The sequence below is a fragment of the Cyanistes caeruleus genome, chromosome 5 (genome assembly GCF_971803275.1).
Source record: "Cyanistes caeruleus chromosome 5, bCyaCae1.hap1.1, whole genome shotgun sequence".
NCBI lineage: Eukaryota > Metazoa > Chordata > Aves > Passeriformes > Paridae > Cyanistes > Cyanistes caeruleus.
The window spans coordinates 73,702,422-73,729,108 of NC_141705.1; positions in this window are offsets into that span (position 1 = coordinate 73,702,422).

Here is a 26,687-nt window from a genome sequence, read left to right on the forward strand (position 1 = left end):
ATAACTCATCCTTAAAAATGACACCCCTAGACTCATTGACCCATACACACCTCAGAGTGGTGTGAAATGGGAGGGGTGAACTGATGACAGATTTCCAGGCAGCTGGCATCAGAAAAATAGAAAGCTATAACAGAAATAGTTTTCTTATGAGAAACTCCATAGATTAGCACAAGAAAGACATCTGTTTCTCTACAAAGACTTATGAAAAGACTCTAGCAGGAATTGGGACTGTTTTTAAATACCAAAGTTCCAAAGTTTTTTGTCTCTATGTTGTCATGTGAACGAGAGAATGGTTAAGTAGTGGGGGATAAAGGGGTTTTCTGGAGGTTTATTCTGGTGTTCTTGTAGTTTTGTTAATAAGCTTTCTTTATTCCTTTTAAGTTTTAAGCCTGTTTTGCTCTTGTTCTTATCCATATCTCACAGCAAGAAATAAGTAAGTTTTCTAGTAATTTTTTTAGTTACTGCCTTAAAACCAAGACAGTGGAGACACCTGCATTTTTGGGTTTGTAGAGAAGGAAAACTCATATACATGAAAAGACAGCCTAACATTGAAAGTTTCAAAATAATCTTGGGATATAAGGGCCCACAGAATTTGATGTGGGCTTTACTTCATTAGGATTTTCCTTCCAAAGAAGTATTAATTATTTTAGATTAACCTGAATACAGGATAAACACTGACTACACTAAAGGATGAAATCAAGGTTAATTAAAACATCTAAGTCTTTGATTACAAAAGTGATAATTGCAGTAGAATTAAGAACAAAATAACTCTATTGAGTAGTTCCTTATTAGGTATGCTCAACCTTTCCTATGAGAGCCTCAAAGAGTTTTTAACACCTTTTTTGTGTCTTTATTCTTATACTCTTTGTGTCCTAGAAAGACTGAAAGAAAACAAGGAAATGAAGACTGGAAGGGAGGAAGAAGGGAGAAAAAAAGTCTTGTAACATTTATGCAAAATATCTTCTTTTACCTGTCTATTTGTGGGTAGCCTGCTTCCGTCATGGTATGCTTTATTTCCTTATTTCCAAGACACACAAATATTTGCTGTTTACAAGAATTTGGTATAAGAACTGTAGAAGAGCAAAGTAAGCATTAGTTTAGTTGTTAGTAATGATGATGTTAGTAATGTAGAATTTTGTTTCAAAAGCTGAAATTGGGAGGAGAATAAAGTACTTTACCAGGACTAGGAGGAAAAGCTCCTAGTACAGCTAATAGTCTGTGGTGTCAGCTGCAACTGTGACTTTCCAGGAAAAGGCTGTAAAAGCTTTTTATCTTCCACTTTTTTATTCTCTTTTCAGCTTTATGCGTAGTCCATCTTATAAGAAGACTGGACTACAGTGTAGCAACAGGAGTAAAAGTACTGCCTCTGAAATATATTCTTTCTTTTCCTAGCAACGAAATTTCAAATTCTTGAGGATAATAGCTGAAAGGAAGGAGGAACAGGAAAGATTGTTAAAATGGAGGTATACTTAAGATGGTTATGAGGAGGTTCCTTGGGTGGCCCTGTTTCATATTGTCAAACACATTTTTTTATCATGAATAAAGTGCTCACTGTTGGAGAGCTGCCTTAGTGCTTCCAGATCCAGGTTTTCTGAGGTAGGTATGGTTGGTAGGGCTGAACATGCCCTTTGCCCAGACCATCCAGCTCTCAGGGAATGGATTCTGCCCACTGTTCAGCTTTCTCCATGAGGGGCCTCAGTGTCTGACTGTTCAATGGCTACAGGTGAAGGACCTGCGCAACAAAGCAAGGGATAATAGCACCGCTAATGCCGTGGACCTATTTCCATGATCATGGCTTTAAATGACAGGCTTAGCTGCTCTCACACAGTCAGCTTTGAAGGGAAGCTTATTTCACATAACATCTTGATAATAAATGGTATTGTCTAGAGTTAGAGCAACACATATAAAGCAGGCTGGGATCAATAGCGTGAAACTGAGAGAATTCATTAAACTGTGTCTTGAAGTAGGCCTCCAGAGGTGTGCCAAGGACAGGCTCTTCCCAGTTTAGATGAGGACACAGGCACTGCCTTATGGCTGGTGTGCTGAGGATGGGGTAGCCAGAGACAGGGGCTTCCAACCATGTGGAGAGGAAGGAGAGGACACAGCACCTGGGCTGGTTCCTGCCAATATGTTCATACATGCCTTAGAGAAATGGGGGTCTCTGGGGTGCCATCTGAGAAAGGTCAAAAGCATCACCTACACGTTTCCATCTCACTGTGCCTTTGTAAAGGGACCCGTAAGACAGGCCGATTTTGCTGCTCCTTGTGTTACCACTGGAAGATGGATGCAGCCCCAAGGCCTGGTCAGTGACTTCTGCTGCTGCCCCCCACCCTGTCTCTCAGCCACAGCTCTCTCTGAGCTGTGGGCTTGGGCACCTCCTTTGTGGGTCTGTCTGGATCCAGGAGCTGGTGCACTGCAGGGGTCCTGAAGAGTTGCATCAGCATCTCAAGGAACCCCACAGTTTTGGTGCAGGGAGCTCAGGCTGAGATCACAGACTTACAGAATAGTTCTGACAACAACTACAGAACTACTTTTTGTCTGAAGAAGTGGCTAAACAGAAAGTTTCTCTGCAGCTGGGTGAGCCCCTGAGAGTGAGATGAATGGGGCAAAATATCTTTTGTAACAGGGTATTTCTTGCAAAAGTTTTATAGTCCCTTCGAGGTGTCTCGTTAACCTGCATGCATCAGGGAAAGTCAAAAGTTTGGAGCCCTGAGTAGCCCTTGCCATGGAGAAAATAGCCTGGTTCATGTTGGCAGCGTGCACATGTGTACAGACACCATCATTTAAATCTCAGCCCATTGCCTACACTGCAAAAATTACAAAGATTTAAGAAAACACTCAAGGGATTGGGCTAAAGACCTTGGCTGTGATCAGAAACAGCAGTGACCTCAGGCCCTTTCTTATATGGAGACAGGAGAAACAAGTAGGAAAAGTGTTGAGTTGCTCATGGGGGTCTCTTGGTCATTAAGGAGACAAGAGCAGTTGTTGGTTGCTATAAAGACATTTATTGTTGGGGTCAGAAATACAAGATGTATACCTTTATCTGTGATGCCTAACTCTGACGCCCAAGAAAGCAGTGAATTTCACATAACACCATGCGGACTACTGTAAAAGTTAAGTTGAAGAAGAAGCTGAAAATGTGAGTGTGGAAATTAGAGAGTTTTCTTAAGTCACTGGGTGAAAAAAATAAAATTTAAGCTAGTTTAGAAAATAAGAGGGAAGATGGGGTAATTAGAGCATTGTCTCTTTTCCTTCTTCCTTCTTCATTTTCTTCTTCTAAAGGTTTTTAGGTAGTATTAAGTGATTAGATAGAGAATGCCGCAGTGTAGCACACAGGTGTTGGGTCATTGGGTCACTAAGAAAAATAATTTACTTGGCATTTTTTAATTGGATAAATAGACATATAAAAGACCTTGAAGAAGTTCTTTGTTAGCCATTTTGCACCTTTCTATCTTAGTGCATGTAGCTACTTGTACCCTGTATATATGTAATACAGATTAGAGAAGAATAAAGAACTAAGTCTGAACAAAAGAAAACTGCCTCTCTCTCATCACTCAGTCCAAAGGGGGAAAAAGAACCCAGCCACAAGTGTCCCATCAGGGCAGTTTATTATATGAGTACATCAATCTCAAACAAAAAGAATTCAGAGAGTTAAAGTCCTTGCTAAAAGCTTTTGGTATAAAGTCCCGAACTCTGAGCAGCAGCTTCCCGGTGTAGAGTTCTTTTGGTCTGGACAGCTGAAGCAGTTGCAGTAGTTCTTCTTCTGGTGATGATGATCATGATGATGGTGCTGTTGCTCTTCTTCATATGTGTCTTCCAATACAGGGGATTAAATTCATAAACCATCCAATCAGCTAAAAATATGAATCTAAAACATTCTACACCAATCTATGCTTAATTCTTAATGCACAAAAGCAGTGTCAGTTTTGCCTAAATTCTATGTATAAAGCATTATCTGTTTATGTGAGTATTCCTATCTGTTCTATCTAAAAATGCAAGCTATGTTTTCATTGTGTCTGAGACTAAGTTGAATCTGTGAAGGGTATCACTACTGAACTTTAAAATAGGCCTTAGGGCTTTTCACTAGCTAACACAGACTCTTAAGGCACTTAAGCTATATTTCTACTTACTTAAAACTAAAACCTGTGCTCTTCTTGCATGTCTATGTGGTTTAATATATTTTATTTCTTTTCTTTCTCTGAGGGACCCAGAGAGGCTTTTATTTCAGATTCCAACAGAAAAGAAATACTGTGTTTGTTGCTTTTAGGCAGATGCTCAAAACTCTACAGCTTGGGAAATGTTACATTTAGCTGTCTTCATGGTAATTAGTTGCTATTCTTTATTTGCTGAAAAGCTGGATATGCATTTTGGCAAAAGGGGCTGTGAGAATTTTTCAGCTGTTCCTTTGCTGTACCATATTCTTAGTCAATTAATTTTAGTCTTTCTGTATGTTACAGCTAATAGTACAATATTACTAGAATAACAGGGCTTTCTCTGATATCTTTAGTATTTTAAAATTAAAAATTATTAAAACTGAAAGGGCATTTTCCATTAAATTCTTCATTATCTTTTGTAGAAACAAGTGAATTAATTTTGAAATTCATGGCTCTTTTTACATAAATTACTACTTTATGTTGTTAGTAGGCAAATAGTTTTTCTTCTGTTTTCCTATTAATTCCAATAAATCTCTTTGAATTTTCAAGTGGCTTTTTGACTTCATATTTAAAAATATTATTTTGACTTTAAATTTTGAATTTCATTGTTTTAGGGAAGGTTTCTTAGATGTTTATGAAATTAGCTTATAAGATGGTGCCACAGATAAAGATCTTTCAGATCGTGGTTTTAAATGGTGAGCTTCCAGAAAAGCAGCCCCCTTTCTGCTCTTCTGGTGAATACAGCATGAAAACATGCCTGATTCTCTAACTCTACCAGGTTTAAAAATTTTTCTTGAGCTAACTGACTTCCTCAGTTTCTATTAGCTGGAAAGGCATATATATACCTTTATGTATATAAATGCTTTTGGCACTGCTTTGAATTGAAACTGTACTTACACTCAAGTTAATTTAACCAGAAAAAAGGAAATCTTAATAATTTAGTTTTGGTTAATTTTACTTATATTTTGCATGCTTTTGAATTCTGGTTATACAAAAATAGAGGGATGTGGTGATATTTTTATTTTCCCTTTCCCAGCTAAATTAGCTACTGCACTAAATTAGTTATAAGCTAAAAGAGCTTCCAAATTAATATAATTTGCTGGGCCCTCACTAAAAAAATGAAATACATTTAGGTCTTGAGACTCTCTTTACTTGTTTTAAAAGGTAAGGCAATATGAATATATACATTTCTCTCCTAACTTGCCACTTTTTAATTTAGTGAAAATTAGTTTGAGATTTTCATATTCTTAATTTTCTCTCAAGTATGGTTAAGAAATAAATTTTCCCTGAAGTATAATTAGGTTCAGTAAAAAGTTCAGCTTTGTCTCTAACTTCAAGGGAATTTTTTGGAGAAATGTATTTTCTAGTAGGTTTGTTGTTGTTTTTTGTTGTTGTTTTTGAGTGAGTTTTCTAATTCTAAAATTCTGAATGATAGGTTTTTACTATACATAAACATGCCCAAATTTTATCTGACAGATAAAATCTCACAATATTCTTTCAAGTTTTCTGCTAAATTTTAGCAACACAACTGGACTGTGCTCTTTTTCATTCTAATTTGATTTTGATTAGATACCCCTGCTTATCTTGATATAAAGTATTAAAATTCTTCACTTATCCTTTTGAAAAAGTATATGACCTTTCTCTTTTCTTGCATTATTATTCATTCTTCTTTAATATCATTGGTATATTGGTATATATTGATATATTTTCAGTGCTCTGACCTTCCTAGCATTCTGTCATGTTCTTCATGATTTTGACCCAGAAATATTAGAAAGGGAGGCACATTTTCAAAGAAGTTTCTTCCTACAGGAAAGGTAAACACATTGTTTGAAAGAAGCTACTTTTCTTCTGTCTTTGTGCTCTTGTTTTCCTTTGTTATTCTTTTCCCTTTGAATAATTAACCTTGATGTATGTGATCACCTACATTTGACAGCCTGTGAGGAAAACGCACATCAAAAATCATCGGGATATTGTGGTGTGGGGTATAAAACCTGAGTTAAATCAGATTCTATGTTCTTTTGTAGCACTCCAAACAACAAGGTTATTGAGATGAGTAAGATATAAAAATGATTTCGCATCCAATTCTTACTATAAAAGTCCCTGATTTTTTTATATTTTTGATGTGATAGACACATCTGAAAAAATTTGAAAACTATTTGAAAACTATTTCTATGGTTTGTTTTTTTTTTACTTCTGCCTATGGAAAAACTTGGACTCTTTAAATAAGCCCATTGTGAACTGAACACTGTATGTCACAATCCTCCCTCTGATAGCTTAAAAATAATTTGTCTCAACTTCCTTGCATTTGCAGATAACATGCACCAGGAAGTCATGCAGGATGATTGTGACATACAGTGTTACCAACTCTTCTGAAGTAATTTATTGTCCCAACAGTTATGTGATTTGATTACTGTTTTACTGTGAGCATATCACTCAAGACAGTTTAGCAATAAGCAGTCTAGTGGAAGCAGTGTCTCTAAAGTACTATTAAACACTCTGTTTCTCCCTGAGACCAAAATAATAATTAAAGACTATACTGAAATCTTGTAAAAAATAATCTATCATTCCTGACCACTTGAAGTAGATTTTGAATGACTGGCAATGAGCTGACTGGAAAATATCTGTAGGTATGATCCACCTTTTGGAAGCTGAGGAGTTATTTCATATTCCATCAGTCAATTAAAACAAGAATATGACTGGACTGCAGACTTTGGCTTACAGATTTCAGAAACTGGAAAAAAAAAATTGGCAATCAATGTCACCTGGTAAACAAACTGGGGTTCCCTGTGTTTTCTTCACTTTCTTTAGGTGTTTTTACTGGAAATCTTATCTTGACGTAATTTTAAATTTCTTTTCAGGTTTTTCCATCTTTCCTGTCTATGATGCACTTGTTTAGGTTCTTGTCCTACCTTACACACAGAGAAAATTAACTTTTTGAAAAAAACTTAATTTTTAAGCAAGTACCAATTACTTCTGCATGATACTGTCTTTTCAAGAGACCCAATCTTTTTATCTACATAATAGCTCTGTATTAATTCTTGGGATCCTTTTTCTGATGAAAAGTGCTGGTGCACAAGAGTAATGAATCCCAAGAAAATGATGTTTTAGTGTTAACTATGGGCTTGCAAAGGATCTTAATTGTTACTCTCTATACAAGGGGTTTCTTCCATAAGGGTTATGAATCTGAACAAAAGCTGGACTAACAGACCATGGAAGTTTAGGCTTTTACAACCAGACATTCACTTCTAAACAGGAAATTGAGACTACTTGTCTATTTTTAAATCTGTTACTTAACACATTGTCATTTCATCCTTAAATCCTTAGCAATGTTTTTCTTACAAGAATATGTTCTGGGGATAGTATAAAAGGCTAAAACATAATAGAATGTTTGAAAGGTTCTAATTTATCACCTTTTAACTGATACTATATGGCATTTTCTCCAAAATTATGAAAATAGCATTGTAAAACAAGAGATGACAATCCTAATATTGGTTTCAGGTAATGACTGATAAATAAATTTTGCCTGAAGATCTTTTTACTTCCTCAGGTCTTTCAGACATATTGAATAACTGCCTAGTAAAATAATTTAAATTTTGATATTGCTTAAATGTCTTTGCATACATATTATTTCTTTAGTTAATAGAAAAAAGATTTTTTAACATTTTCTTTATGGGTATATCTGTGACGATAATAACATGAATTTAGTAAACTGAGTGGCTGTGCTGAAACTGAGAAAACAACAGAATTGATTTAAATTAAACCTGCCATGAAAATCTGTTATTTTGAAGCATTCTTCTTTCACATTGTAAACCAGAATTTTTGTAGATGACATTTTTATAGTATGAAAAAATAAGCTTTGATGAGCAAACTTGTTGGATTGCTGAGGATGAGCTGACCCAGTTGCTGAAGATTTCAGACACAGCAAGTCATGTAACAGTATATAAAGCAATGAGATACACACAAACACATACACATATATAAAAATATTATTGACCCATATGAATAAAATGGTTTATAAGGCAGTGAGCTTGACAGGGGAGGGAGAGAGATTTCTCCCCAGAACACAGATTACCTTGGGTGAAAAAAAAACTTTGGAATTTTTTTTCATATGGATCAACTATGATTTCACATGCTAACACATCATCACATGCTTCTGCAGCTTCTAGGTTTATGACGTGTCATTAGTGATAGCATTATTGATGACATTGTTTCTTTTTATACAGGACTTGTGTAGTTATTACTTTGACATTGTTATATTTAATATCAATTTTGCATGTTATCTTGAAAATAGCTTCTCTTGAAGTCAACACTGTGCAGCTTCCGAATTCATCATTGTAAATCCATTACACTTCCTTTTTTCCAGTCAGTTTGATCTCTCTGGGAAAGTATGTCATGCGTCTATATAAACAACATGTTCTGCTCTGTGGAGATGTGCAGTAGTAAAAAAAAAAATCAACAAAACAGAAACAAAAGAAAACAAAAATCTAGCATGGGTTCCCCATGTAAAAATGTTTTCCTGTTGGTGAGCTTTCTTCATAGTTATGCAAATTAAATTTGGCAAGATTTTTGTGACAGCAACAATGCATGTTGACAGCCATGTCAAGACTAGAATTTGAGGTAATTATACTGTGGATTTTACTATATGGTGCCATGTCTTGATCTGAGACACAAAGTCACTCACAGTGAAATCCACCTGCTTATAAATATTGATGTTCCCAACATGACTTGTCAGATTGGTGATGAGTACAAGCCCTTTCTTATAATCCAGAAAATTATTGAACAACATAAGTTCACTGTTGTTTATCTTGCCAGCTTTGTTGTGATCAATTGCTGCATACCAGATGTCAGCTGCCAAAGCAGCACATTGAAGTCATCTGTGATGAGCAGTTTGCCTGCCACAGGATCTATGCCAGTGTTGTAGTGAAGGCTGTTGAACTTTTTATTTCCCCTGCAGAATTTGTTTTTTGTTTTTTGTTTTTTTCCAGTTCCAGTGACAGCACTGTTGAACTTGCCACATAATGGTAATAGCACTGGTTTAAAATTCCTGCTTGGTCGAGTTTGATTTTGGTTTGTTGGGGATTTTTTGCTGGACTACTTTACTTGGTAACTGCAAATTGTGCAAGGTTATTGGTATTGCCTGGGCATGGTCTCTGTGTTTGGGTTCCAGAGATTATTAGCTCAGCTGTTCCTCCCTGGATCCTCTCAGTACTGATATGGTTCTATAGCCTTCACAACACCCTTTGCTCCATCAACAGGGAGTTTTTGTTTTATCCTTCACTCATATTGTGGGAATGCTAGTATTGATCATTTGAGCTATCACCAACTTGCTTCGGTTTTCAATAGGATCAGACACAGTTTTTGTGCAATTTTCTCACACCTGTTTATTTTTACTCACAAGGCAAACTGCTTGTACTTGATTCATGCTTTCTTTTAAAACATATCTGAAAGATTAGTAGTTTCTGAATTAGGGTTTTGTTAGTAAATAGTTAGTAAATTGTTAGCAGATATGAGAAGCAGTTTTGAAGATCTTCATATAATCTTATCTATTCTTCTATCCAAAATTGAAGCTGTAACTCTTTTGAAGGTCAACTTTTGTTGTTCTGGAACTGATACACTTAATATGATTGGAGATTTTAGGAATATATAAAGGTTAATAAAAGATGGAGTATACAATTGTAAGGAACTGGGGTCACTGAGTTGTACAGTGGATAGTGGGATCTATCAATAAAGGGATGAACAAAATGTGCTGAGTACTCCTCCAGAGCTATTCTTTAAGCAAGCTCTATGATGAACATTTTAGCTGTCTCCTAGGTCATACGAAACATTCCTCATTAACTCACAGACTGTTGAGGAAAGCTTCTGAATGAATAATCTGGTTTTTTTCTGCTGAAAATCTCCACTGTTCTACTTTTCTGTGTCACTGATGATTACTTGGATAAGGAGTAAGAGGCCTCCTCCTCCTCCCTCAACTCCCTCAACTCCTAGAAACGAAAGAAAAACTCAGCAGAAACTGGGAGGTGCATATGACTTTCTTAAGCCCTACAAGTTTTTAGAGAAATGTTGTACAATACATATGAACATTCCCTTTTAAACCAGGTCCTTTATCAAAAATAGTTACTGACAGCTCTATGAGGAATAAAATTAAGGATGATATGATTACAGAATACTTATACCACTACTTTCCAAGCTTGGGCATCCAAATGTCATAATTAGGCTGTTTTTTTGTTTGTGTGAAGTGTTTCTTACAGTAGTTGTAATATTTTTTCAGTGAGCATTTCATGCATAACCAGTATATATATGTATTTTCTGTGCATCTAATTGTCATATTACAAGCAAGCTCCTCATCAATATGAAATGCTGTGGTGATCAGTTTCTTGTTTTGAAAGGATATATGAATTGAACAGTGTTAGAGGGGGAAGGAAGACTGAATCTTGAACCAAGAGACCAGGGATTTCTGACAGGTCATTGGTAAGGCTCCCAGGTTTAAAATTTCTTCAGTACTTCTGAAACAGAGTAGTTCTATTTAAAATCTATTGTGCTCTTGTTGCTATACCGAATTTTCTTATTTTAAAATGACATGGAACTTACTAGCTTTTGGAACTTACTAGCTTTGACAATTATGTGCTCGTATGTTAAACATATGTGTACACGTATTTATACATGAAATAGTTCAACTTCCACATCAAAAGATAATGACATTTTAATTCCATACAACTGAGCCAGTTTCTGTTCAGTTCGAAGGGATAATAACTGATCAGAATAAATGTCAGAAGTAAGACAAAAAATATGTATAATATTAAAAACAATTTTAAACCTTCCTAAACTGCTGAGAAAGTAAGATTCAATGTCACAAAACCTGCATCTGATGGGAAAATTAAATATATGTGCTTACATCTATGGTGAAATGAGCATTGATTAGAGTTAAAATCAACAGTGAAAATGTATATATACACCTGGAAAAGGACCAGTATCTGTTCCTGTATATTTCACATAAGATACATGAGAACCCTCGACCAGAGAGAAACTATCTATTTAAACCATCAGACTTAAATTATAGATATAATATTTTCTGAAAGCAATATGAGAGCTGGAAGAGATAATTAAAAATCTCAATGAATCCTCCGTAGTCCACATTTGAGTCCTTCTAATCAAGCAGGAAGAAAGTCTTAATGCCAGTGATAACTTCCTTCCAAAGAAATAATAGAAACAATTTTCCTATTGAAAAAAAAAAAAAATATAAGAAAAGTGCATTTCTTTTGCATGAACGATGAACTGAGACTGAGGAAACAGTCTAAGAAATATCGTTGGAATTATACAAGTTTCTGGGCTTGTTTCAATTTAGAGTGATGTGCTGTGAAGGATGTGCTGATGATAAGGTATTAATGATCTAATAAACAAGTAATCATCTCTTCTAACTTGAAATTTCAGCTGCTGGAGGATAAACAAAATGTTCCCTGGAGCATGTTAAGAACATCTTAGACTTTACTCTTCATACAGCCTTGTAATACAGTGCTTGTCCAACAGTATCCATCAGAATCCAATTTTATATTCAGGGGTGAAGAGCTGAAATGGAGCTGTTTAATGTGATTTAAGCCAGTATATTCTGATGTTGACAGTATCAGCTGACACAGAAAAGATCAGCGCTTGGAGCTCAAATCTCACATATTATTTCATTTTAGCTGTTTTAGCTGATTCACCTGAAAGGAAGGAGTTACATTTTTCTTGTATGCATTTGTGGTTGTAGAATCATGGAATATCCTGAGTTGGAAAAACCTTAGGATAATCATTGAGTCCAGCTCCTGTCTCCAGTGTTGTCCAAATATTCCAGGACTAGGGCCACAACTATCTGGGGAGCTTATCCAGTGTTTGACCATCCTCCCAGTGAAGAACTTTTTCCTGTTATCCAGTCCAATGGGGTAGAAAAGCAGCTGGGAGGCTCAGAGATCCAGTTATGTAACATACATTTATCTAAATTACTACTTGATTCTGGAAGAACAAATAAAAGCATTGGAGAAATTATTCAGAAAATAAATTAACAAAGGTGGAATGCACTGCTAAGGCTGCCTACAATCATACCCAAAACTTGGCCCTTGGCCTTGGTAAAGCTGACAGTCTTCAACAGAACATGGTTTCTGTGGTGAGAATGCTGGAGAAAGGAAGCAAGAACAGAGGGAAATCAGCTCAGTCCCTCTTAGAGAAGGCAGTCTCCTCAGCAACACTTAAACCAGCTCCAGGATATTAGAACTCACAAACACAGGCCAGATAGATATGGGAGAATAAAAAGGTTAATGATAAGGCAAGATGTTAGCTTTTTAAATGGAAATAAAGGGAGAGGTGTGAAAACTTTTAATTTTTCTCAGAGGACTTTTTTGTAGATAGAATGAAGCATTCCAAGGGAACCCATTGTCAATACTGAAGAAAGCCCTGAATAAAAAACTAAAAGTGAGAGAGGGCCCTTTTAAACCAGTCTGGTTAATTTTTTATTTTCATTTCAGACTCAAATATTGAGTAACAGTTATAAGGCTATGCTTTTTCTGCTTTTTTCATTTGTTTTAAATCAAACAGTATCCTGGAGAAAAATGCTGGGACACTGTCCATCACTGAATGGAAATAGAATAATATCTTGAAAAATTTTCTTTATCTTTGGTCTGATCTCCAAATTCTTAATTGCTGACCTGTACTTCCCACAAATTTATGCATAATAAATTATTTAATATTTTTATAATTGATCTTAATATAACTATACAAATATTATTTCATATAAAATCATAAAAATATCATGTGACTTAAGTTGCAGCTATCTGGTTACACTAAGATTCAGTTTTGATCTTGGACTTTCCCTTTGCCCATGTTTTATATCTGTTTCTTTGATTTTGCAATGAGATAATTTGCTTGTCTGGTAGGGAAAATCTTGTTGTATCATGAGCTATTCTTTTGCAAATATAAATTTGCAGATCTTATGTACATGGGTGATAATATGTTCTTCAAAAAGAGCACAGCTTTTTTTTCTAATGGAGCAACACACTCTAAGGATATTGTTGAAATGGTGGCCATGAGAAATACTGCAAGGTATCTGCAAGGTTAATCAGTGCAGGTTAAGTGATGAAGGCAGACTCCTCCGGTGGGCTCTGAGGACTTACTAATCTCTTCTCTGTGCATTGAAGTATCAAGTGCAAAGTGCAGTTTTTAGAATGTGTTTATTGTCATGGCTGTCCATCACGGGACCTGCACAAAGCTGTCCTCCCTGGGGAGGGAGGAAGGTTAATATCTGCCCACAGGAATATTGAAAGGCTTTGGCACATCTATAGTATAAACACATCATCTGAAACCTATGAACCAGAGATAGTAGGAAGTATGAATGTGTTGCAGAAATACTTTGTGGTCTTGAGCCACTTGGTGGCATAATTTATTGAAGTGTAAATTTAAGCAGGGTTGCAGTAGTAGCTGAGGTGCTCTGATCTGGATATATGAATGTGTTAGACAAATGGCTGTATCATTTTGTACCTGATAGATTGCTTAAACTGTGGAATTTTCAGCTCCATGATCAGCTCATTTTGACTACCTTCTCTGACACTTTTGGGTGATGTGAAACAGTTTCCATTTACTGAAGCAGATTCTATTGAAAAAAGTGCCTTAATCTTTTTTATTGATTTATTTAATGAAAATTCAAATTAATATTTCCATTCAATTATTTAGTGTTGAACTTTAATCTCATTGAAGTTTACTTCAATTACAGCAACCAAATGCACAATACACATACTCTGACAAGACCATTTAGTAATAAATAAAGAGCACATTCATAACCTCCAGTTTGCCAAATATTTGGCTAAGTTATATTTCTCAATAGTGGCTCCAGAATATTAGGAATATTTGCCTTGGCAATGGAGGTATAACTTGCTGAAATATCACAAATCCATGATAGTATCTTTCCTGATAATATAAGGCAAAATATCTGCAAGGTAACATTTCCCGGCCTATGGAGTCAAAGTTTGTACAACACCTCTCTCTCAGTACTTTTCCAGTAAAGTTTCTCAGTAGTAGCAATTTATTTAAATTTTCATGTAATTGTTTTGTTTAAATTTGGCCTAATTCCCAACCATAGCATTCTTTATGTATGCATTTTAGAATTACTAAGTGAATATCCTAAAACTAATTCTGAATAAGTAAGTAAGCACTTAATTCAATAGAAGGTAGAATTCCCTTAAAAATCCAGGTGCAATTAATCAGTGCTCTGATGGAGCAGTCAATGCTGTATGATCTTTAGATATTTTACAGTAAGGTAAGATCATCTCTACATTTTATGGAGATATATCATTCTCATTTACAAAGAATATAATGCAGTACTTTATCACCTGATTCAACTAAACCAGCTGAGTTATCTTGAAATTTAGGTTAATTGATTTATAAATGACCTACTGACAAATGTTTTCTGTTGAATTGCAAGACTTGGTGTAGTGTCAGCATATTTTTGTGAATAAAAGGACTTTCTTTAAATGAAGACAAACTAGGCTTTGCACAAACATATTACAACCACTGGGTTTTTTTTGTTTCCTTTCTAATTGAAGCTGTGTGAAGTTGTTTTTTACTTATCTTATAACCAAGTTTAAAAGATTCATAGTAGTCTTTTGTAAAAAGCCATCACAATAGGAAAGAACAAAGAGATTATTAACCAGATTGTCTGCTTTGTTGTTACAGAGATGTACAGGACTATTCTCTTCACCTATAGTACCAGGTGGTACTGACAAATACTTATCTAAATTTTAAATGGTTATGACATTTCATATTCTCTGTAATCCTTCAGTTTGTTTAGAAATCTACTTTTGTTCTACTCATGATTTCTTTTGTCCAAAGAAAAAACATGACCAAGCTCACTTGGTAATCAGAAGATCATAAAGAACTTTCTATTTTAGGGTGTTAATATGAGAACTTGTGTATGCATATGTATAACTTTGTATACAAGTAATAGAAATTTTTTGCTGCAAGGGACTATAATTTATTCAAGACAATTTTCCAGTCTGCTCTGAAACAGAATTTAGTACATCTGTGGAATTCCATGCTCATGGAATTTAGTTGGTTCCAAACAATTAATCAACTTGGAGGTAGAAAGGTGTTTGGTTTACTTTTTCATTTATGAATATGTTCTTCCAGGACCCTTCTGCTGTTTACTCTGTTCAAATCCTAGCTGACATTTAAAGCAACCAACCACTACCTCCTGTGCAAAAGGAAACCACACTATCATTGCACTGATCACATCCTTCTATTTTTGCAAGACAAACTGTATGTTCTTGCTGTCCTCAGGAATATTTCCAAACATGTCTGTAGGAAGGATACAGTAATATATTATGGCTTAGTTTCTCTCAGAGGCCACCCTTGCATCACCCCTGCTGCAAACACTTTGTCACATACAAACTGTGCTAACATCTTAAAAAAATTCCTAGAAAGAAAATATGCATATATAAAGCATCTTCTAAAACTTTTCCATAAGGCTATAGAAAAATCTGAATTTCTCCAGCTTTCCAGATGAGTATTACAACAATTAGTCTGAGGGAAAATTAATATTCTGTTTTCAGATATATTTTTAAAGTTCTGCACTCCCAACATGGAATTTTTTCAAAGCCTATTTTCAGTAGAGGATTCATTGCTATGAATCCTGAATTCAAGATGGTAGCAAAGTACCTAGTTTTGGCTAGAATTTAAGACAGATTACTGTCAGTGGTGTTTCTTCCAGATAGAAATATCCCTTCAAATTACAGTTAGTTCCTGGATTGCTCTGGCCATGAAGAAACTTGGGTGGTATATAAAATCAGACTGAGACTCTATCTTCCCATTTATTGTTCAGTCTGTAGCTCCTTGAAGGAAATCTAAAGTTTTTTTTTTATTAATTCAATGGCATTGCTACAACTTGCACAAAAAATTTGATGTCTGGTCTATTTCTTGGTCTCTTCTAAGGCCAAAAATGTAATATTCTGAAAGGGCTGAGCCATTTATTTAATTTTAAGGAACTGTTCTAGAAACAGAAAAGTGCTGATACTTTTTTTTGTTCAACATGGGCATATTGAGAATGTTCCACTTAGGCAGACCACTCACCCATCCAGCCCAGTATTTGATGTCCAGAAGAAAAGAAACACAGGGATTCTCTTGCCCTCATGCTCTGTCAGCATTGACAACTGTTGTGTTAGGGATATTTGAGGAACTGTCACACTAATCCTTTTTGTACTTCTGTTGTCCAATAATCTAATTCATATGTTAACTTGCTGTGTGTATGTGTCTGTGTCTACAAATTCTACCACCTGCTATGATGAAGAAATATTTTCTTTTATCTCTGTTCATCTGATCCCCTGCTACTTTTACCAAGAACACGCTAGATCTTGTATGCAAGCACCAACTGTGCATAAAATGCCTCTTGCCATCATGATTTTACAAATATTGGTCAGCATTTTCTCTCCAAATGAAGGAGCACCAACCATATAAGTCTTGCAGAGCAGCTGCCCCATGCCTTTGATCACCTTCTCTAATGCCAGTAGTCTCTTCCAGAAATGGAACACCAGAGCCACATGCCGTGTTCATATGTAGATTTGGTCTTTATATGTGGCAACAGAATGAAAAATTTTGTGGTTTTCTCAATATCTACTATGTTGAGGTACAACATGTCATTGTCTGCTTTGCCAAATGCTGAACATTCAGCTGATGAATTCCAAGGTCTCTAAAAAAAAGTGATTCAAAGAAATCTCTTCTGAAATGCAACAGCTACTCCAGTTTTTCAGAATTTATGCTGCTTACATAATATCTCATTTAATTTTTCTCATAAACAAATAATTGGCAATTTGGGGCTCCTGGTAAAAAGAGTTATGGAAAAATATTTCACTTGGTGATCTTTCTTTATTAATTTTAAAATAATCATAAAAGAAAATGGTGACAGAGTTATAGTGCTGGTACAACTTGGAGTAATAGTTTGTATACTTTCTTGTGAGTTAATTTGAAAAGGTAGAGAATAATACAATAATAATTTTGTCTTGCAGAAGTAAATATTTTTATTTATCTGTGAAAAATAAATGAGGACTGGTCAAACATTCCAGTCAGCTGAAAAAAAAAAAAAAATTGACTGGAAATGGTGAAAGAGAGACAGATTGCATTCTGCATGAAATAAAATATTGTATCACCGGGGAATTTTCTTTACCTTGCAAAGTAGGAAACAAACAATTGGAAATAAGTGGATGAAAACTAGTATATTGAAAACTATATTCCAAGTGAAAAAAAGAATGGAAATGGTGACTGCTGCACTCTGCTATTTTTGAGGTTCTGTTTTGATTCTTGTGTGATCTCTTGGGGGTTATGTCTGAGTTTCTCTTGAAGAAGGTGATATGGATTATCAGCCTTTCCTTCTGTTACAATTCAACATTGAAGTTCTCTGCCCAAATTAACGTGCAAACAAGAGCAAACACCAATTCAATCACACTGACTTGATTTTATAGCACGGAGTACCCAGAAGGCAGAGGGTTGGAAACAGACACAAAAGGAGTGAGATACTGTGAGAAGATGAATCCAGTTGGTCTTCAGTGCCCTGGGTTTCTTTGGGGTGACAGACAGTCTAACCATATTTGCTTAAGACTTACTCAGAGGACTGAGATGACATAGAAGAGGACTTGTTTTATTTCAAGGCAGGAAAAGGCATGATTCTTCACAATTCAGAATTTAGCAACAGAGCATGTTCTCTTTTTTCTTGTCATAATGGAAAACGTGTAAAAAAAATGTATGTGTTTCCATAAAGCACTTTTTATTCAGTTTCTTAAAATTGAATATGATGTTTCAGTAAGTGTCAAAAGTGTCAGTGCCCTCTACTATGAAATTCAGAACAGCACATGTCATCTGATACTAAGGCACTGTTATAAGTGGTAGATCATTTTGTGTATTGATTGTATTAAAATTGATAATATAGTACCTTTAAAATTTGTTCTGGATATTTCTGTAATATTTTGACTGTATTGACATAGTTTGCTCTGTTTATTCCATGTTTCTTATATTTTTCATTTATGAATAAAATATGTAGAAGGCTGTTAAACCCCCACAGACTGTTTAGCAGAATTAAAATTGGGTTGCTCAAGATCAGGTTCTCTACAGATTGATTCAGCTTCTTTGATGTACCAGGCATAGTGCCAACTTCTGCCAGCAGAGAATTTTCTCCTCATTTAAGTTCTATCAGCTCGTTGTATTGTGCCCTTTTCCATTTGCCTCTTCTAAATACTCTTTCATTACGTGATCATGGAGCGTTATGTTAGCTAGCATACATTAATATCAAGGAATCATCCTCTTCTTTGACTGCAAATGTCTACAGACATGGTTTGTTTCTGTATGTACATAGGCCTTTGTATGATAAAATAACCCTAGAGTGAACACACATATTTCAGATAGCAATATAGTTAGTACTTTCTTGACAGAATCATCTTCAGCAATGCACTACTATTGTGCTGATTTCTAAATATGCTTGGCTTTATCTCTATGTTTCATGTCTATCTTCAAGTTTTGATTTTTGACTTGATGGGGTTTTGAAACCTGTTGTTAACCTTTTCTCATTGGTTATTTATTCTGTTCCTTACAGATCATCTAGCATGTGAGGAGCAGAGAGACTCAGAGGCTTGAATTCTCACAAAGATTCTTGTTCTTTGCATGAGAGTCAGGACAGGGCTGCTCTCTCTGCGACCTTTTTTCCTTTATTACAGTCTGTTCTGCTTCTCGGCAAGTTAGATAGATGCTGTTGCAATGAGACATTAAATTTGCTTTGCATTTATAGCCTGTCATCCATATATGCAAAGCTTTGTGAACTTCAATTTCCAAATTTTCTTGTCTCTTACAATCTGCTTTGCTGCATCTGAGCTTGCTCAATTCTTACGAATTAAGGCATGCTGCCCTAAAGGGATTTGGTCAAAGTTATGATGTTGCTTTATTATTCCCCCTGCATAAAATTCTTTCTCAGTCTTACTATTATTTCATTGTAATACACCCCAAGGCCAGTTTGGGTTGCTTTGAAGAGCCTTGAAAGACCACAGCATAAACATTAGCAATTCATGTGAACAAAACATTCTAATAGCTATGCCGGAAATCTTGAAATATTTACTGGAAAACAGTGAAGATGAAACATATCCTTAGAGATTCAGCACCAAAGAAAACCCAGCAGACTGGTAGATCCTCTGAAAGAACCTAAAACATATTGTTTGTTTTCTGTGCTGGTGATACTATAGCAGCAATTAGAGAACAATGAAAAAGAAAGCAGAAAGCAAGTCAGAAATGAAATCTTTTAAACATTTTATTCCAAATGTGTAAAAATTAAGAAGCAATAAGAATCATATAAACAAGAAGGCATAAAAATGAAAAAAAATATATAATCATTTAACTATCCTTATACAAACACGTCGTAATTCAAAATGTAAATGACTGGGGAAATATCAAGGCTTTACTTTCTTTTTATGTGAGACTTTCTCACAATTGAAAGTAATATTACTCACAGACAAATATTCCCCATATTTTTAATTAATTGCTGACTGTCCTGTACAAAGTCTGTATCTTTCTTTTTCCCCCAGCTTCTCTACATAAGCAGAAAATAGACTTATTATGCTTTGCTAGACCTAATATTTTCTGCAGCACATACTTCAGGGTTTAAAAAAAGACACACACACAAACAGAACGCAAACCCAAACCATCTTTGATAGGACTTGCAGTGTGAAGATTAGTTATCATGCTGTTAAGTGAATAAGTACTATATCATCATGAATCAATACCTTATCAGAGCTATCCAAAAACCCTAGGGTCAAATAGTATACACAGACGGCAGAGTATAAATCAAGTTACTGGATTTGCAATGGACTGTTTTGTACTGCATTCATTTCCATTGGAGATGCAAATGCATTCTCACTGTCTTACACAGGGTTTTTTACAAGTGCAACCAAGCAATATAAAGAAATATGAAGTGTGTAAGTTACACAGGCAGTACTTCTTGACATTCTTCCTAAAGTACACAAACATTTAACTGAAATAATGACTGGGCCATTACTAATTATCTCTCAGAGGTTTTACAGGACAAAATGGGAGTCCCAGAAAAGTGAAGATGGGAAAAGATAAATTACTACCTTAGAAAGAGGTGAGGCCAGAGGGAATTACAAGTCCTGTTAAGCTGCATTTTGTGAACAAGTAAGGTTCCAAACCAATCTGAGAAACAGTTTCTGAACACCTTGAGGGGAATAAATTAAAGCTAATAAGAAACAGCCATGTCTGTGAGTCATGATAGACCTTGCTCAGTGAACAGCAGAAGCAGAAGACTCAATAGTTCTAAATTAAGAAGTGCTGCTGAATTCTTCAAAAATTCAAGAAGTTGTTATAAGCTCAGTGGTCAATTGCTCCCAGAGGAAGACAAAAAGAATGATCAAGCTAATTTGATCATCACATATCTGTGTTTAGGTTGATAGTAGAATAGTTTTTTCCACATACAGAAATGGATTTTTCACTTGATTAGAAATTTTCAGGAATTGATAGCCAGAAGTATTTCAGAAATAATAGTAATAGTTAGTACTTCAATATAATTTGGAAGTAGATTATATGACTCATGCTTTCACACCCTTATGTCTCTGCCTCAAAAGCAATTATATTTTGCATTGTCAGACCTCACAAATTTGCAATCAAGTCAAGGTGTTCTACTTCCCACCTCTGTTTTAGAAGTGGTGGATCAGGAAAAAAAAATATTTCATTGCTAAGTACATATTGTGGCAAATAATTACTTTTGGGAATAATGAAAGAAAACCTCCTTCATATGCTCTGAATGAATGTGTTTATATTCCAACATAACATTTTTTAAAGGTATTGAATTTGTTCTGGAATTCCAACAATAGTAAACAGAATCTTGTTATTTTGATGAAAAAATCAAAAAGCTGAGAGGGATGAGAGTTATATGAAGAATATATGAAGCTCATAATTTGGTTTACTAGAGCTTCACTTTGGAGAACACTTGCAACAGTGATATCAGCTGTTGTGTTGCTCCTGTAGCATTTATTCCTGTTTCACCAAATATTTAATGTATTGAATGACCCATCTCTCAAAAAGACATAATGGGACAACATAGAATGGGAAGACAAATAATTTGCAGAGCTTTCTGCAAATGAAGTGAACAGCAGATGTTAACTCATCATTCATATGTTTTGCCTCAGCTGAAAAAAAATACAAGATAGTTTGATTCAGTGATGTTAAAGGTCTTTTACAACCTGATTTATTCTATGATTTTTTTTTCCACCTTTAATTAATGATAAAGGAGGATAATGTAAAGGCATACAGAATACAGAGTAATTGCAGAAAGAAAGAGCAAAGTGACAGAGGGATATAAAGTCCCTAAAAGAGAGGTGAATTCAACACAGTAAATAATAGAGTTTCAGTTAATAAAAAGTTGTTGTGGGTCTCAAATGAGCAAGGGAGGGTATTATATTTTGGGGATCTGCCTTTGCAGCCCTCTGTAGACATGTGCTCTTTGCACATCATAATAGCGGCATCAGCATCATATCAGCAGCATTCATAACATACATAACATAACATCATCGTGCCCATGTGCAGTTTGGCCTAAAAGATTTTGTAGGATTCTCTGGTCTTGAAACAGATCCCTCGGAGCAACAGCAGATATTTCTTGAAATTTCTCTCTCTATGGAAAACTAAGATGTCCATATTGCTGATCTCATTTGTTTGCAAAATACACAGTTTATATAAAAGGAGAAGATTGTATGGTAGGGTTTAAATCAATAATCAAGTTACATAATTGAAAACAAAAGGTTACAAAATAAAAAAAATAAAACAAATATCACTAACATCTTCTTTGTTAGTTATATAACTGGGCTTTGGTCACACAATCTGCATCCCAAGTACAAAGAAAATATCGAGGATATTTGGCCTAGGGCCATCAGAAATCCTGAAAAAATGTGTTCTTCAAGGCAATGCTCACAACCTAAAGAAAGCCTGGAAAGCATGTCATCCTAGATATGAATAGGCTGTAATGGTCTTGGCTTACTGTAGATCTAGAGAAACTACTTTGGTTTCTTCTTTCTTTTTTTTATTTCTTTTTTTTTTATTCTTCACTTTTACCTTAAGCTTTCAGAATCTATAATTTCATTTTCATATACAGAAACCCTGCTACAATCTCCTCAGTTCTAGATATCTTTTTCAACCTCTATTTTTTACCTTTTGAAACATCTAACATAGTCATAATTGCTATGATTTCTATCACCCTTGGTTTTGAAAGCTGTGATTGTAAAAAATAACAGAATTTTTCTCAAAGGGACTGTTCTGGTGTTATTTTTCTCTCCCACCCATACAAGTGCTCATGTAGGAGACACACCTTTGTAAAACCCCTGATGGCTGCAGTTTGCCACTCTCCCTGGAATATCCATTTCACACTCCACAGACTTAAGTGTCAGCTCCTATTTTATTCATTATGTATTAGGCACATTTATTCCAATACTTCATAAACTACGATGAGTTACCAGGTGTCATTGGAGAATGGCAGAGATGTGTCTATTAGCACATTGTCTTACCTGGACCTGGCTGTGGGAGAAACTTATTTCTTATCACCACCACGTGTTCATCCCCAAGCTCTTGAATTCTGTTTGCTGTGACTGAATTTTTATTAAGTAGACATCATTACAATTAAAATAACTATTCAAGTCATTCTTCAGCAAAACTGTTAGCAGAATCAACTTCATAACTAATTGGCCACTGGAGATCATTAGTGTTGTATGAAATCATTGTTTGAAAAAAAAAAATATTTTCTTTGTATGTTAAAAAGCAAACACAGCAGATTTAGGTAAGTGCAAATCTTGCCTGGTCTATGACAATAAAATACACTAATGAAAAGAGAAAGTTCTTAAATTGTAATAGAACATTATAAATGCATAAAAAACAAAAATACCAAGGCATTAAAGGAAATATGCAGAAAGAGGAAATGAAAATTAAATTGATTGATTCCAGCTGCTATAACGTCTGCTAGTAGGTGTGAAAAAGTATCATATAACAACTTCAAATACATTTTTTAATAAATAGAAAAATAAGAATATTATGTAAAACATTATCCAAACATACAGCACTAAGATGAGTAAACACTGTTCCAATGTTTTAAAAGGATGTTATAATCTATTTTTTGCATTTTGATTATTTTACTTCTGATTTTAAATTTCTGTGAATTTTTGTTTTCCAGACTATCATGCCACTGTTGTTTTTACTGGATTTTTTTATTTCATTAATAAAGGTCAAATTCTAAGGAAGTATTTCAGTTAAACATGTACCAACACTAGAATCTATGATAGAAATTATTGATTTGCCACAACTTACGGAAATTTCTGCTTTCTTGGTATTACAGTGAAGAATATATTATTTTTGTAGGCGTCTGCTAGTCATATACCTCAGTACACATGGCTTGACTTCTTTATAGAGTAAAAAGTAGCTACTCTAAAGAATATATTGCGTTGTATGTGAGAAAACTGCCAAAATTTAGTAACTATATAGCTTTTAATTTTCAAAATGGTGGTTTAGGGAACCTCTCTAAATTGTTCAGGATACCCAGAAAAACAGTGGCAATCTCATGGTTTTTAAAGTGCTCTTAAAGTTGTAGATGGTTATAAAACCCTGAGAATGGGAAATGTCCAAAACAGCAGGCATGATGTTGCTCCTCAGTATTTCACAGCATTTTGTTCTCTGACATTTTCTTGTGTGTTAACCAAGCTGCAGCAGGGAGGTAATATGCACATGTACGTAGTCCTAGAAAGAATTTGAAAGGCATCTGCTGGCCTGTCCTTGCACCAAGGGCTTAGCTGAGGAGATGAGGACTGCACAGGTGATACCAGTATATAAACCACTTATATAACGTAAAAGCCAAAACTGAGATTTTGAAAACCTCCACCTGCTTCAATGCAATATCAGACTCTTTGAAGAAGGGGTAGGAGAGGAGTCTTGTGATGCTTTCTTTTATGCAGTAACATGTTACTAAAGCTCTGTAATTCAGACAAGAGCACTTTCCTTGTGAAAAAACTGCTTTATTCTAGGAAATTGCAGAACTTGTGTGAGTTTCTTACTCATTTAGCAGGCATCTGCCAAACTACTGCATTTAACAGCTAGAATTTGTCCTGTTACAAGAGACAGTTGTGACTGTTCTTCTCTTTCATAAACAGTTTAACTTTTCTTTTTGCCAATTATTTTTCAGCATAATGATAATGATTTTTTTCTGCTATTGATAAATGAACAAGAAAATGTAGGTGGATTTTTCTTCTAGAGTAGGAGGATTTTTTTTCCTAAATGCCTGCATAAAGTAGTTATAAATTTGAAAGGTACTTTGATATTTTTGTCTTTTCTTTTTTGAAAGAATAGCAGTTAAAATGATTTAAGTGTCTAAGGAATGTTAGACATTAATAGCTAACATGTCTAAGAAAGCATTAGTTCTTCAAGAATAGTATAAAAATACAAAATATACATAAAACAATATAAAATTATTATATGTTGGATAAAAATTATTATAAAGTTGGAAAGGGCTACAATATCCTAAGTTGCAGTATCTTAGTAAGAGTGAACATCTGTCACTCATTAATCAGTAAGACTGTAGTGTTTTGTACCTTCTTGCCAGCAGCATTTCATAAATTTTGATGAACGTTTTCATCACCGCTGGCTGGTGATGGCTTCTGTCTTTTTCTATATGATAGGAACAAAAATAGAGTTTGACTACAGCAAAGATAGAACCAGCATTTCTTGGATTCCAAAAGAAGTTTTCATTCCCATCAGAAGCAGTGAATGACAAAAGAATATAGAAATAAAAATATGATTCCTCCATGTAGCTTTTAGGATCTTAAATCCATTCAGCATGTTTTATACAGTAAAAATTATTCCCTACTGCAAATTATTTTTTACCATGCCTATTTTTATTGTAGTAATACTTTTGAAACCTATTTTTGCTGTACTTCAAAGAAGGTGTCAACATTATCTGGAAGAAAGTAAAGAAGTCTGAGAATCTTCAGAACTTTTGCATGTAATCCTGTCTCTACCAGTGACTCATTGGGTACTTGAGTGAACTGACTTCTTTACGTGCCAAATCAGGAAGTCAATGAGATTATAGGAATAGATCAATCCCCCAGACTCAATTTATCTTGTTCTGTCTCTTTTATTTTTTCTTCTACAAAATTTGAGAAAAAAAATTCTTTAGTGATGATAGAATTAATTGAGAGTCTATATTTTGTCAAGGGCAGTAGGTTTTTGGCTGCAAGAAAAGTGGTCCTAAAAACTTCTGCCTTCACCTGAAAATAAAACTTGGACGAGAAATCCAGTCTCCCACTGCCTTTTAATCCCACTATAGAGAGACTTGCAATTATTTCTGAGTCCACCTGTTTGCACTGTATTGTAACTGCATTGCTGAAAAATATATACAAACACTGTAAAATTAAGAAGGACTCACGAAAGGACTCTATTAGATGTTGCAAAAGATAATATATTTAGTTTTAAGTCAAAATATAGAAACCCATGCAAAACAGAAAAACTAAAATGTACAGTGAAGAATGGCACATTTGTAGACCTTTCGCAGCAATGTATTAAATGTTTTTTAATATATTTAGATAATGTGATGAAATGTGGGAAATAAAATTATTTAATCTTCTTGATTTTTTAAATATGATATTGAAAAACCACAATGAGAGTATGTGAAATTAAGAAGGCATATATTTATAACCACTTATTTGTCAAAGGCCAACATTTACAACAATAAACAGATGTTGTATTTTTAGTATCCAGTAAAAATTCTTTAAAACAGTCTGTTTTCTTTCTCTCTTGTAGAGTTAGTGATTAAACTTTTAAGAAATCTCTGAAAGATTGAAATATTCTGGTTTGTAAGACAAAATGTAGAATCTGAGAATTTTAGCTGAGTATTCCCAAGAAGTTGGCTATTAGCAGGAAGAGAATAAATAATAATTCAATCAAGAATGACAAGGCCAGCATTGATGGATTCTATTGTATCATTCACAAAATGTCAACAATTTATGCCAATTTTTTTTTCTTGGTAGTACAAAATAATTTAGATCAGTTTGTATGTTTATGTTTAATTTAATTGCACTAGAAATGCCATTCACTTTTGTGGGCTGCCCAACATATAAAAATTTACCAGTGTGTCCATAAATGTTTTCCAGTGAAAATTTTTTTGCACTTAGTTACATATCATGTTTGTTTTTATGTTACTGTTCCTGAATAAGTAAAAGTTTTAAAGTATCAAGCCAGTTCAGGTGAAAGTCATGACCAAACTACAAGTTTGATATCAGTCTTCATGACACTGTGGTGACATCAGAAAAATGTTTCTGTTCATGAAGTCAGAAAATTTAATTTTCCTGAAGGGCTCCCAGTGTGGCTGGCAAATCACAGATGAAGGCATCCTTTGTGCTTTGTTCTCTAATCAAAATCATTCATTTGTGAATTCCTAGTTCTCTTCTTGCTGGTAATAGTACAAAGCTATGCTGAAGGTCAACAGGCAGTGCCAAGAAA